Source organism: Saccostrea echinata, unplaced genomic scaffold, assembly GCF_033153115.1.
Source record: "Saccostrea echinata isolate AGI-Se365-2 ecotype Australia unplaced genomic scaffold, CSIRO_AGI_Sech_v1 ptg000009l, whole genome shotgun sequence".
NCBI classification, from domain to species: Eukaryota; Metazoa; Mollusca; class Bivalvia; order Ostreida; family Ostreidae; genus Saccostrea; species Saccostrea echinata.
In genome coordinates, this window is record NW_026889758.1 from 23,599,108 (window position 1) to 23,613,578 (window position 14,471).

Here is a 14,471-nt window from a genome sequence, read left to right on the forward strand (position 1 = left end):
ACAAATTTGAATCTACATTATCTGAGGATGCTTCCACGTAAATATGACCAATCATGGCTTTGCTGTTCTTGAGTAGAAGATTTTTAAAGATTTAACCTATGTATTCCTATGTAAAACTTTGATCGCCCATTGTGGCCCCATCCGACCCCCGGGGGTCATGATTTGAACAAATTTGAATCTACACTATCTGAGGATGCTACCATATAAATATGACCAATCATGGCTTTGCTATTCTTGAGAAGAAGATTTTTTAAAGATTTTTCCTTTATATTCCTATGTAAAACTTTGATCGCCCATTGTGGCCCCACCCGACCCCCGGGGGTCATGATTTGAACAAACTTGAATCTACACTATCTGAGGATGCTTCCATGTGAATATGACCAATCATGGCTTTGCTGTTCTTGAGAAGAAGATTTTTAAAGATTTTTCCTATATATTCCTATGTAAAACTTTGATCGCCCATTGTGGCCCCACCCGACCCCCGGGGGTCATGATTTGAACAAACTTGAATCTACACTATCTGAGGATGCTACCATATAAATATGACCAATCATGGCTTTGCTGTTCTTGAGAAGAAGATTTTTAAAGATATTTCCTATATATTCCTATGTAAAACTTTGATCGCCCATTGTGGCCCCACCCGATCCCCAGGGGTCATGATTTGAAAAAGCTTGAATCTACACTACCTGAGGATGCTTCCACATAAGTTTCATATTTTCAAGCACAGTGGTTCTTGAGAAGAAGATTTTTTAATGATGCCATTAATTTTTCACGAATTCTTAATTATCTCCCCTTGGAAGAAGGCGTGGCCCTTCATTTGAACAAACTTGAATCCCCTTTACCCAAGGATAGTCTGTGCCAAGTTTGGTTGAAATTGGCCCAGTAGTTCTGGAGAAGAAGATGAAATTGTGAAAAGTTTACAACGACAACGCCGACGACGGACAACGGACATATTTTGATCAGAAAAGCTCACATGAGCCTTCGGCTCAGGTGAGCTAAAAACTGTTCCCTAGCATGCTAATAGCGTCATCAAGCATCATTTTGCTGACTCTGTATCTTATTTATTAATCAAAGATTCTGTAATCTGAATCAGAGGTATCAAACCTGTTGCAGTACATTTTTTAATTATTTTTAAGTTTAAATCAACTGCATATGAGCATTATTTCCCATAACATCCCATATTTCCTTATTAACACGAGGAACTTTGAGATTACAATTTTCTGGACGTGGATATTACTTTTCTAACTCTGTCCTAGCTTCTTTGATGGATTTAACAGAATGCGGCATTTTCAGCTTTTGCCAACCCAACTTTAACTGAGTTTTCGATTCATTGAAATTGATGTCATGAATTATTGGAGGATTTGTATCTGTGCTTAACTGTTTCTTAGATATCTTCGTTTTTGCACGTGTTCTGTCTAACGAACCCGGTGTCTGCGTTTTAAAAATACGCTTCACCCCCAGTAGGTTTCTTGTCATCAGTATTACAGACTGTAGTAGTTGAACTTCTAATGGTAACCTTATTACCAAATAACTCTTCAATATCTGAAAATCTCTCGGTACCAATCAATCCCAGCTTCCTCTATATAAAAACACGTTATATGTACAAGCACTTGTGTCACCTTTCGCTATCAAAACCTCATTTCCATCTCTATATTGACATTCTTACATTTCTCAATAAATTTTTTTAAATAATCCTGTTCAACAATGACTTCTGTACATTTGAAAGAACTCAATTCATCAAGTCTCAAACAACCAGCAAAACTTATCAAAATCATTGATAAATTTTTCAATATAAGAACGTCTTTGCTGTCTTTATACATGTCACACAGATTCTGCAACATCTGACGATCAACGGAATTCTTTCTACGCAGTCGCTTCGCCGATTCTTGCAACGATTTAACAAAGGGATTTTCTATAGGATCTGAGTAACCACTAATTTGTTGCTTCCACTTTATGGAATAAATAGCAGAGTTAACTGTAGAATACGAAGCACCAGATTCTAATAAAATTTAATGCGTAATATATAAAGCAATGTGTTCTGGTTGTGCTGGAATTTCGCTTTGCTCATGACCATTTATGAACGTCTTCATTCGTTGAAAACCAAGTTTATAGGACTTGTTAGTACTGTCAATCTTTGATGATAGAAGATATTCACATATGTGACCACTGAGGTTTTCCAATTTGCTGTCCAATGAAATACCACGTTCAATGACTGGTTTGTTGACATGTAATTGCAATCCTAATCCTGGGAAACAGATTCAAAATGAAATATGTACACATATACCCTTTACATTTTAACACTGCATTCTCCATACCAACATCCTATATTTCAGCGGAACATTTGCAAAAACTGAATTTTTGCTCTTGCCGTGTGTAATTCACTTTTTGTGTACACGTTCGCAAAATTTAACAAAATATTTAAAACTGTTTCCTTCGAATACCGAAGGCCATTAAGGGGATGACTTCACTCCGGAATAATCAACGTACCTGAAGTCTTTTCTGCCACTATTTTATACATAACTTTTGGTATAAAGCTATCTAGGGGAACTAACTAGTTATTTTTACTTACCCAAACTTGAGTGAAAGCGTCAGTTGCGTCTGTACCTGGACACCAATATTTGGAATTAAATCTCTCGCACTTTTTATTGTAATGAGTAGCGAATATCTACAGTATGTAAACCCCACATCTTTTCATTTATCTGAAAAATTACACCATGAACTGACAAATCACCCATGTCAGTTAAACGACTTTAAAAAATCAGCCCTTTTGTTTTCATGTCTTGGTTTCCATTCATTTGTGACATCATATTTGGTTTGCAAGGATTCATTAATTTGGCTTTTTGCTTCCTACTTGTATAATTTTTTAAACATTTTTGTTACCTGAAATAACATTTGATTTTGAATAATACTGACTTTACTTTTCATATTAACTTTGTTTACAGCCTCCAGCTTCCTCCATGTTGAACTTTGCAACGATTCGTTTGCTGCCTAGTTCCCATGAAAACATTTTCATTGTTTTCATTATTATACCCTTCAAAATAACCACCAAAGCCTATATATGAGGCGTCACAATATAGTACATCTGATGCACATAAAAGTTCAATGAAATGACCATTTCCATTCAAAATTGAAACTTTTTCGCCAAAATTCGATCTCTCTCAGAGCGTCTACTGATATTTTAACTTTAGCTTTCCAACTAACTCTGCTTAATATGCAATAATACAAAAAAAATTATCTTCATTCTAACAATATCTCCGACGACAACTTTCATGGAAATTATTTGACTGACAATTCTAGACAAAAATTTTGCATGAAAATAAAGAACGTTTTTTCTGTACGTCAGAGTGCATGGCATCTAAGCAAGATTTTTAATAATATATATTTTTTCATTACAGATTTGATCTTTGCCTTCTGTATAATTCCACTGCAGACCTAACCAAATAAGTTTTGAGTCGGAACCCAATTACACATCTGCAAATAAGAAACCCAGATCCTGAAAAAAGGTTTTTAATAACTTATTAGTATATCTGATGCTTCTTCAAAACTACAATCAGCAGTTATGCCATCATCTATAAATGTTATAATCTTAACTCCCCTAGATCTCAAATATCTAACGGGCTATTAACCAATGCATTCATACTTCTTAAAAGAGGAAGAGGTTAAACAGATGTATTTGTGAATACATTAACTTTTTTGATTGATTGATTGATTGTATGTTGTTTTACGTCCCATTCGAGAATTTTTCACTCATATAGAGACGTCACCATATACCGGTGAAGGGCTTTAAATTTTGACCTTTACTCGGCACTTGGGGCCATTGAGCAGTGAGGGATCTTTAACGTGCCAACGCCTGCCGTGACACGGGGCCTCGGTTTTTAAGGTCTCATCCGAAGGACCCGCAACTTTCACTTCGAAGTGCCGAGCGCATGGCGAAGGAACAGTTGCTACCCATTTTTTATCGACTTATGTCAGTCGCGGCCGAGATTCGAACTCACGACCTCCCGATCACGAAGCGAGCGCTCTACCGACTGAGCTACCGCGAACGGTTTAACTTTTTTGAAAATACTTTTGTGTTTACTTCAATTTACCTCTGTATGGTTTGATAAAAATAGATTGACGCTTGTGTGAATGATTTTCATTGGCTGAGAAGAAAAGGTCAGATAATTCTTGTATTAAAAAATAGAGCAGTGTCCTATTCGTAAGTCAGACTTGTAAGGCTCGAAAAAACGTGTATTAAGGGTGTACACATGGTAAGGCTAGAACTTAAGTTTCATGACTTACAAGGCAAGCCTTACCGTGTGTACCGGCCCTTAGTGTTTCTATTTTTGGCCACCGTCAAAGGATTTACTACTTCAGAAACCAGTGACACACACATTCATTTTCTATCAAACTCTTTTTCTTGCCTGTGACAAATTCCTATTCATCCCTTGCTGATCTATTGTTATTTAATAGCCACAAGATCTGTTTTAAATGAAATTTGTAACCGACTTTTATGACAACTAAGAGTGTCTTACCTGAGCCAATTTTCTCACATTTATTGTGTTGTGACCTTAACGACCAACGGGAGATTTGAGAGTAAAATTTTTAATTCTATGTACCAAATGATGAGGTATACAACAAACTATCTAAATTTTCACTGATCTTTTTGTCATCTTTTTTTGGTAAATTCCAGGCCCCAATGGCCTTTTGCCCCACAATCAAGACATCTGCCAGGTTTTCCACTGTTCGATGACATCGTCAGTCTCCCTGCTTGTAGAGGCCGTCGGCTTCTTTTGATAAAGTTCAAATCTCTGGAGTTTCCTCCCGCTGAAAACCTTCCCCTCGGCCCTAATTTGTGCTCTGTTACAACACAATTTGAAAAGTGCGTTTAATTTGGGACCGAGTGAACGCACTTTGAAAAAAAAAATCTTTTCAAAATGCGTTAATATCGACCATATTAATGTACTTTAAAAAAATGTGCACGGCTTGGTCAATACTCTTGCAAATTTTAGGTATGATACATAATTATTTTTGAAATTCGTTGGATAACTTTTCAGTGATGACACTTAGGATCTGAGATATAGACGTTTTAAAGATTTTTAGGGGTTGTCTTGTTCCCAAATCTAAAGGTTCTTGTAAATGTTATAAAAGATCATTTAGAAATAATGGAGGAATGAATGTTTAATAGCCCAATTTCCTTTTTTTAAATATATTCAGTCAGTAATAAGTTCGATAGATGTATGGGTCTATAAGTGACTTAAAGCATCGCATTACATTTTTCTTCAGGAAAAGGGAGCAATTTTCCATAATATGAACATTTTTCTCTCTTCTCCCCCCTGTCTCTCTAATCTATCATATTTATCTATCCTTTTTTTTTACAGTTATTTATTTAGCAGTAAGAGCTATTTTATACTAGTTTTTTTTTTATTTGTATTTGATTTTGTTAAGCTACTTTGGCCGAAGTATAGTCAGTTGGCTATTGTTGCTTAGATCAGCGATATGGTCCCCGAACCCATCTTCTTTAAAGGTCATATGAAACAATGTCCAGAGCATTTTGGGTTGTATACGGAAATGAGTTCATCTGAGCTACTTTAATAAGCCTGAAATTATATTTTGAATTTTTTATGCAAGTTAGCGGCAGCAGAGTCGATCAAAATTACTCGACTGCAAAAATGAACTTCAACTAGCGCGGCTTATCTCCCTTTGCTTATGACGTCAGTAAGACCCAGTCGTACATTCAGTACTAACATTTATATAACCGATCATGTCTTTTGCAGCGTAAATTTTAAGAAATATCATTATTTAGGCTAAAACATCGCATAAATATACGAAATTTAAACAAGTTAGTATTTGTCTTTTAACATCCTACTGCATATTTGCAAGATATTAGTATGTTTTATCTGTGTAATTTATTGTCGTCCTTCGAGACTTCAATCGACAGAGAGAGATGATACTACAAAGAGAGGGGGTCTGTACTCGAGTAAGTGAATATAGACGCTGTCAAATATGAATAAATTTCTTACATAAGAATACTGATGATTTGTTTTCTGATTAAATTTTTAAGCCATGATTAGATGATGCTATCTAGGTACTCTGTAGCACACGCATTTATTAAGCTGAATTCGATTGACCGCGCTGTGTGTGAAAGTGAAACTAAACCTGCATATAAATGATTTCATTTATTTATGGGAAATGAAATGATTCTATTGCTTTCCCCCGTTCTCAATCACTTTTCTCTCTTTGGTTTTCCCTGTCTCGATGACCCCCCCTCTCTCTCTCTCCGTATTTTTTTTCTTACCAAAAAGTCGGTACATATACGCATAACACTGTAACTATTATCGTAATAATTTTAAAAAGTCAGACATTAAACGTAATTCTATCTATGTAATCCTACTTTTCTGTATGTATATATTTACAGACAGTTTATTTTAACACAGATTATTATATAGTCTGGTTTTAAAAAAAAAGTTGAACTGTAAAAGTATTAATTTTGAGAATTAATTATTCAGGTTCAGTCTCGCAAATAATGGGGGCATGGATTTTTTTTAACTGATCAATTTATGCACGAAGTGTATGAGTATTTTCAAACTGCAATTGCTCAGCCAAACTGTAAGAAGTATCAGCACCGTAACATTACAGTGTATGTATATACATGTACATTCTCGTAATGCAGGTAAGTTTTGAGCCATTTTTTTTTTTTTAAATCATGCTTCTTGTGACAGCAAAATTACGGTGATGTCGTCATAAACCCCTATATCTATATTGTCTTTACATTAGTCCTCGTGTTTCAGATTGCAGAAAGCGTGCATTCAAATACGCCGACTTTTCATTGATCCATGTTTATCATGAACTTCAATATCCCCGTGTTAATTTGGGGAAAAAAAGGGGGGGGGGTTACTCTTGAGCTACATATTTTTCCCTCTCAATATATGACACAACTTTACAGATTTTGCATGCCCATTAAATTTTTAATTGTAAGAAGCTTCAGGTCAATGTTAATTAATTACGCTGTTTTTGTTGTTAATTATACAATTTTACTGGGAATGGAAAAAAAATATATCATATACGTATCAAACAAAAATAAGAAGATATAAATTGTATCTAAAGTATTAATTTAAAATAAGTAATCATAGTTGGAGGAGAAAAATCTTGATTTCTACGATTCATCAGGATCATCCTACGATTAAAAGCTCTCGTTTTCAGTTGCTGTGTCTAATTAACGATTATAGAGTAAACTGAACTTTAGAATCAGATAGCTCATCTGAATACATAATCACATTTATACCCACAAAAATGACTAAAATTAACTCAATAAAATACGGTAAAATTACACTAGATCTAATGCGTTATTTACATCAGTGGGTCTTTGTGACGTCATAAAAACACAAAATCAAGAACGATAAGCGGGTAACAAATTTATCAAGTGGACACGTTTAGGCCTTCATTTTTTAGTTCAGCAAAGGCAAAATTTTTTTTACTAAACGTGATTTGACATTCTTTCATACCAGTCTTTATGTTTAAAAAGTAAAATCCTAGTGTTAAGAATCGTTTCATATGACCTTTAATATAATAGGGTGTGTTATTATTTTTAGGTCACCTGAGTCACTCAGGTGACCTATTGCTATCCGTTTTTGTCCGTCGGCGTGCGTCGTGCGATGTGCGTTAACATTTGAACATTTTTAGCTTCTTCTCTGAAACCGCTCAACCAATTTCAACCAAATTTGGCGTATAGCATCTATGGGTGAAGGGGAACAAAAATTGTGAATTTCATGGTCCCTGCCCCCCTGGGGCCTGAGGGTTGGGGCTAAAACCACCAAAATTAATGCAATCTTTAAAAATCTTCTTCTTTACTCCTAGACATCAAGCAGTCAAACTGTTGGCATGATTGTAATAAGCATTGAGCCCTCTACCAAAATTGTGAAATTCATGGCCCCAGGGTCAGGGATTCTGGTGCTAGGGCGGGGCTATATAGATCATATAGTGAAAGTGCATTATTTCTTTGAAAATCTTCTCTGCTCCTGGGTATTAAATAAACTAACTAAGTATATAGTTATGATGAGTATGAGTGCCTCTTCCAAAATTGTGAAATTCATGGCCCCAGGGGCAGGGGTTCTGGTGTTAGGGCGGGGCACTATTGATTATATAGTGAAAATGCATTGATTCTTTGAAAATCTTCTTCTCTGCTCCTGGGTATTAAATAAACTAACTAAGTACATAGTTGGGATGAGCAAGAGTGCCTCTTCCAAAATTGTGAATTTCATGGCCCCTGGGTCAGGGGTTCTGGTGTTAGGGCGGGGCTCTATTGATTATATAGTGAAAATGCATTAATTCTTTGGAAATCTTCTTCTCTGCTCCTTGGTATTAAATATAGTAACTAAGTACATAGTTGGGATGAGCAAGAGTGCCTCTTCCAAAATTATGAGTTTCATGGCCCCAGGGTCAGGGGTGCTGGGGGGGGGGGGGCTATATAGATCATATAGTGAAAGTGCATTATTTCTTTGAAAATCTTCTTCTCTGCTCCTGGGTATTAAATAAACTAAGTATATAGTTATGATGAGTAAGAGTGCCTCTTCCAAAATAGTGAAATTCATGGCCCCAGGGGCAGGGATTCTGGTGTTAGGGCGGAGCACTATTGATTATATAGTGAAAGTGCATTAGTTCTTTGAAAATCTTCTTCTCTGCTCCTGGGTATTAAATAAACTAAGTAAGTACATAGTTAGGATGAGCAAGAATGCCTCTTCCAAAATTGTGAATTTCATGGCCCCTGGGTCAGGGGTTCTGGCGTTAGGGCGGGGCTCTATTGATTATGTAGTGAAAATGCATTAGTTCGTTGAAAATCTTCTTCTCTGCTCCTGGGTATTATTTAAACAAACTAAGTGCATGGTTATGATGCATAATGATGCCTTTTCAAAAATTGTGAATTTCATGGCCCCAGGGTCAGGGGTTCTGGTGTTAGGGTGGGGCATTATTGATTATATAGTGAAAAAGCATTGATTCTTTGAAAATTTTCTTCTCTGCTACTGGAGATTATTTAAACAAACTAAGTGCATGGTTATGATGCATAAGGATGCCTTTTTAAAACTTGTGAATTTCAGGGCCCCAGGGTCAGGGGTTCTGGTGTTAGGGCGGGGCTTTATTGATTATATAGTGAAAATGCATTGATTCAATGAAAATCTTCTTATTTGGTACTGGAGATTATTTAAACAAACTAAGTGCATGATTATGATAGGCAAGGATGCCTCTTCCAAAATTTTTAAATATATGGCCTCAGTTTTGGGGGTTCTTGAGGAGGGGGGGCTCTATTGATTATATAGTGAAAATGCATTAATTCTATTAATTAATCATTAATTAATCCTGTCTGCTCCTTAGTGTTGAGCTGATAAATAAATTGCTTAGCTATGATGAAAATGGGAGCTTCGAACAGAATTTTTAAATCTTGTGGTCCTAGGGTCAGGGGTTCTGGAATAACGAGGAAGGGGGGGGGGGTTGATAATATAGTGGAAAAGTGTTAATTCTTTGAAGTCCATAGTTATGATGATGTGGTAACTCTTCCAAATTTGTAAATTTCTTGACCTTTGGTCTTGGGTTCTGGTGTTAGGGTAAGGCTTTTTTGAATCTGTAGTGAAAATGCATTGTACCTGTGAAATTCTTCTCTGCTTCTGGGCATATCGGAAGCAAACTGAGTAAAAGTTTAAATGATATAAGTAAGCATATTTCTACCAGATTTTTGAACATCTGGACCATTTGTCTAAGCATTCTGGTCCTGAGCAGGGCTCTCTTAATTTGTATTCTACTGAGAGAAGTTATTCCCCTTTTCCATTCACCTTTGATAATTAATCACTGTAAATAATGTATTGGAAAGGTTAATAGAAAAAGATAATTATGCAAGAATGTTTATCGTATAATTCAAAAAGTACTTTCTTAGTTTTAATAATCAGGTAGACCTGTAAGTAATAGATAAATAAAAATGAGACAAAAATAACTTATCTTATTAAAAGTTCTTCAAAGACCATAAGAGAGGTCAATGCTAGAGGTCTTAATATGGGTTTAAAAATAGTACAGAAGCACTAATAGTTTGTTAATAGTCTGCATGGTGATAGTGTTAAGTGGGGGACAGATTAGAACTTAAGTTATGAGTTGATACTGAATACTAGACTAATTATTTTGTTGATCCTGATCTTCCTACTTCTCTTGCTTTAGGGCAACAAAGCTTCATCTGTCAGTGTATTTAACTTCTAAATTGTTGTATTATACTCAGGTGACCGATAAGGCCCTTGGGCCTCTTGTTTTTTTTTTTCAGGAAAGCTTATCTCTTTATTTTCATTTATTTTACGTTAACTCAAATTTATTGAAAGTATATCAATGTCATACCAATTATGTAAATACATATATTTGGGTAGGAAACATAAAGAGTTGGGCTGAGGGACCTTCTACCTGTCCTCTCGTTCTTAATGAGGATAGATCAATTTATCAGTTTTTCGAAAGAAATATAACAAAATAATGCTGTCTATTACTAAAATCAAACTCCAGAATTTTTGTTATATATTCGCACCAAACTTTACTCTGTTCCTTTGAAACTTTTAAATAGTCTTCTTGAAAAGGTCAAGGAAAGTCCATTTTTTGATTCCTCGACACTAGAATATAGGCTCGGATCTGTAATTATGGATATTGCCAATCATAGGCTTTTTAAACCCCCGCGTTTTACTGAAGAAAATCCAGCTAAAACAATCCGTTTTTTCCTTAAACTTCAATATGCCAACAAAGGAATTGACGCGGTTAATATAAGTAATATTCTTAATCACAAAAGGGTCCAGTCTTGTATTCCACCATATTTCAAGTTAAAGACTCCACCTTGTATTTCCTACAAATATACATCGACTATTGCTTCCAAACTTTTTAATTACAAGAAAACTTTACAGGGCCTGGATATCGAATATCTGAAGCATAATCCTCCATCGTGTTCATGTTCTTCTTCGCCCTATAACTATAGTCCTGCTGAACACGTTATTACTGGTGACGTAAATATAGTTAATAATGAGGACCTTAGATCACTAATTTTAAAAGTACCTAAATTTAGGGAACCCAGATCCCTCAACTGGCGTCGGAATTTCATAAATATTATGGATTCTGTAGAGGACTACGCCAGGCGATGGACCAGACATGAAAAAGAAGACCTTGACACTTTGTCAGAATGGATTTAATGTATCAGATGTTATTAAAATCGTGCATTAAAAGATTGAGAGGCAATATGAAAACCATCTATCCTTCTGTATTCAATAATCCAGAAGTGAAAAAAGAATTAGATAGAATACATGATCAGTACGTACTGGTCCCTGCTGACAAAGCAGGTAACAACATTGTCTTTGTTTGTAAGGCTCATTATATTAAATGTATTTTAGAGGAACTTGGATTTAATTCTACAAGTGGTAATCCAACTTATACTCATAGTTCCCTTTCTAAGGAAGAAATTCTTCAAAATCATGTGTCAGTTTTGAATATTTTTAATATTCCAAACAACCAAAATGAATTTGAATTACCATATTTATATTGGTTTCCGAAACTTCATAAAAATCCTTACAAACAAAGATACATAGCGGGTTCCAGTAAATGTTCAACCAAGCCTCTATCTTTACTCCTCACTAAGATATTAACAGTGGTGAAGGAGAAACTTCAAGAGTACTGTGCAACAATATATTCGAGAAGTGGTGTAAATCAGATGTGGATACTTAAAAATTTTAAGGAACTTTTTGAAAATTTGAAATCACAAGATTTTACCAAAATCAACAGCTTAAAAACTTACGACTTTTCAACTTTGTACACAACCATTCCCCACGATAAATTAAAGTCCAGGCTTTTTGATATCATTGACAGCTGCTTTCTCAATAAAAATGGAACTCGTAAATATACTTACCTTGTCATTGGTCATTTGCAAAATTATTTTGTTAAAAAACATTCTGATTGTTCACACAAGTACTCTGAAGTTGACATTAAAAAGATGCTTGAGTTTCTGATTGACAATATCTATGTGGTTTTTGGAGACCAGTCTTCCAACAATCTATTGGAATTCCCATGGGTACCAATTGCGCCCCGTTATTAGCAGACTTTTTTTGTATTCATATGAAGCAGAATTTGTCCAAAATCTTGTACGTGAAAAGAAGAAAACACTTGCTGTGGCCTTCAACTCGACATTTAGATATATCGACGACGTATTGTCAATTAACAATGGCTATTTCCATTCTTATGTCGATACGATATATCCTTGTGAACTTGAGATAAAAGATACCACAGAGTCTGACACATCTGTTTCATATTTGGATATTTTACTTGAAAAAGACGTTAATGGTAATCTAACAACCAAGCTTTATGATAAACGTGATGACTTTAACTTTTCAATCGTCAACTTCCCTTACTTATGCAGCAATATACCTTCATCACCTGCATACGGGGTATATATCTCTCAGTTGATTCGATACGCAAGAGCATGCTCTACGTATGTACAATTTCTAAAACGAGGTAAATTATTGACAAATAAGTTGATGAAACAAGAGTATCAGCTGTTTCGTTTAAAGTCATCATTTCGTAAGTTCTATGGTCGATACAATGACCTTGTCAGCAAATACAATTTATCATTGAGTCAAATGCTGACTGACGTTTTTCATACTAATTGTTTGGCCATTATTTACACACTGAATTGTCGACGGATTTTTCCGTTATTTCCCGATCATGACAAGGAGCACACGGCGGGTGTGACTGGTCGGCAGGGGATGCACACTTCTCCATGGCACCTGATCCCACCTCTGATGTTTGGAGGTCCGTGTTTGCTCTGCTCCTATTTTGTATTGATTAATGGACTTTTGAGCTTGAATACTGTTCGTTATCTCTCTCTCTCTCTCTCTCTATATATATATATATATTTCGAAGTGCGTCAAGTGTCTCCATGGTAAAAAAAATATTGGACGTACACTCTTAACGCACTTTAAAAAAAATTCGAAGTGCGTTGACTTTGTCCCAAATTTAATATAACGCACTTTGAATTTTTTTTCTTTCAAAATGTGTTGATTATGTCCCAATTTTAATTTGTTTTCAAAGCGTTTGCCAGAGTGCTCTGTACATCTTCTCATCATCTGAGTCATCCGCTATGGGATTAGCCTGGTGCTCTTAAATGCTCTCATATACCTTCGGCAATGCTGGTCGTTGCTTCCGCAGTTTAAATGTTTCCTGGCATCTTTCAACTTAGTGAGTACGCGTGCCTCATGCTTGTATTGGTTCTCGTATCTTTTTTTCCTGAAAAACGTAATTTTCATGTAGATTGTCATCAATCTTACTTATTTGAGACGCGGATATCTGTTGAATATTTTGCTCTAAAGCGGATCATATCTTGTAGACTGTTTAATAATTCCGATTGCTGGCGTGAAACAACTCTGTTCACTTCTTCCGAGATGGAATTTTGTATCTGCCTGGCGTCTATGTTTAAAAAACTCGACTTGCTCGGGCTAGCGTACGCTAGAAAATGACCACTTAATAATACCTCTTCAATAATCGAACACATTTGCCCAATACGGAAATCTCATTGACTGCAGCCTACGTAACAAACGAGACAGTAACAAGACACTTCTGTAATACTGTTTACATGTCGAAAGGTCAAATATTTTTCTTAATCTATGTAATGCGAAAATTTTTTAGTATATATAGGCTATGGTAAGATGTTGAAAAAATTTAAAAAAAAAAAAAATATCTTTTGATCTTTGAATCATTATATCGGGCTTCAGAAGGGGTGCCTGGATTTAATACGGGTGTTGTAGCCACGGCCTCAAATGGTACGCATAATCCTCCACTAACCAGCCATCAGGGATGGTGCCATTTTCAAAAATTCCCTTTAAAGCACAATTATTCCAAATAAAGGAATCATGGGTCCTACCAGGCCACTTTCCAATAATGTTTAAAAATTTAATGACACCTAGCATATTTATTGATTGGAATTTTTCTGTTCATATACAAGTGTTCATCGACAGACGGTGACTTTATTTTTGTTTGTACTATCTACTGCACCTAATGAGTTGGGAAATCGTGGACTATCATGGAAAGATCGTGTTATTTAGTTCAACTTGATTTGTAGGCATATACGAGGGTTGTTCGGAAAGTTCGTGGACTATGCCAATCTTCGTTATATTATCTGAAAGAAATTTAAAATGAGCACATTATCATATGTAAAAAATATTTATTTTGTTTCAGTGTGAAGTTTCATTTCATGTGATTTAATAGAATTCATGTTATGTAATTTTAAAATCAACCCGTTTTGTAACCACGGAGCAAACTCAACAACACTGTAAAGTCGATAACATACCGACAGGAGGTTCTCAAAAATACTATCCCTATACATTTCATACAGTATTGCCCAATACCAGTGCACTCATTAAAAACGTTTCTCTATCACTTGAAATCTATTTTGCTAACAATTGTTCCAGTAGCATTATTTTGTTTGTCAATTTTAT

At 35.4% G+C, this 14,471-nt stretch overlaps 1 non-coding gene and 1 pseudogene across 1 annotated transcript; both read right to left on the minus strand.

Moving 5' to 3' along the window:
- Window positions 1-3,970: 3,970 nt before the first annotated feature.
- Trnat-cgu (transfer RNA threonine (anticodon CGU)) lies at window positions 3,971-4,044 on the minus strand. The gene has a single exon. It is a non-coding gene; the product is annotated as a tRNA-Thr (tRNA).
- Window positions 4,045-4,291: 247 nt separating this feature from the next.
- On the minus strand, window positions 4,292-13,840 carry LOC133182552 (uncharacterized; annotated as a pseudogene).
- Between the last annotated feature and the right edge of the window lie 631 nt (window positions 13,841-14,471).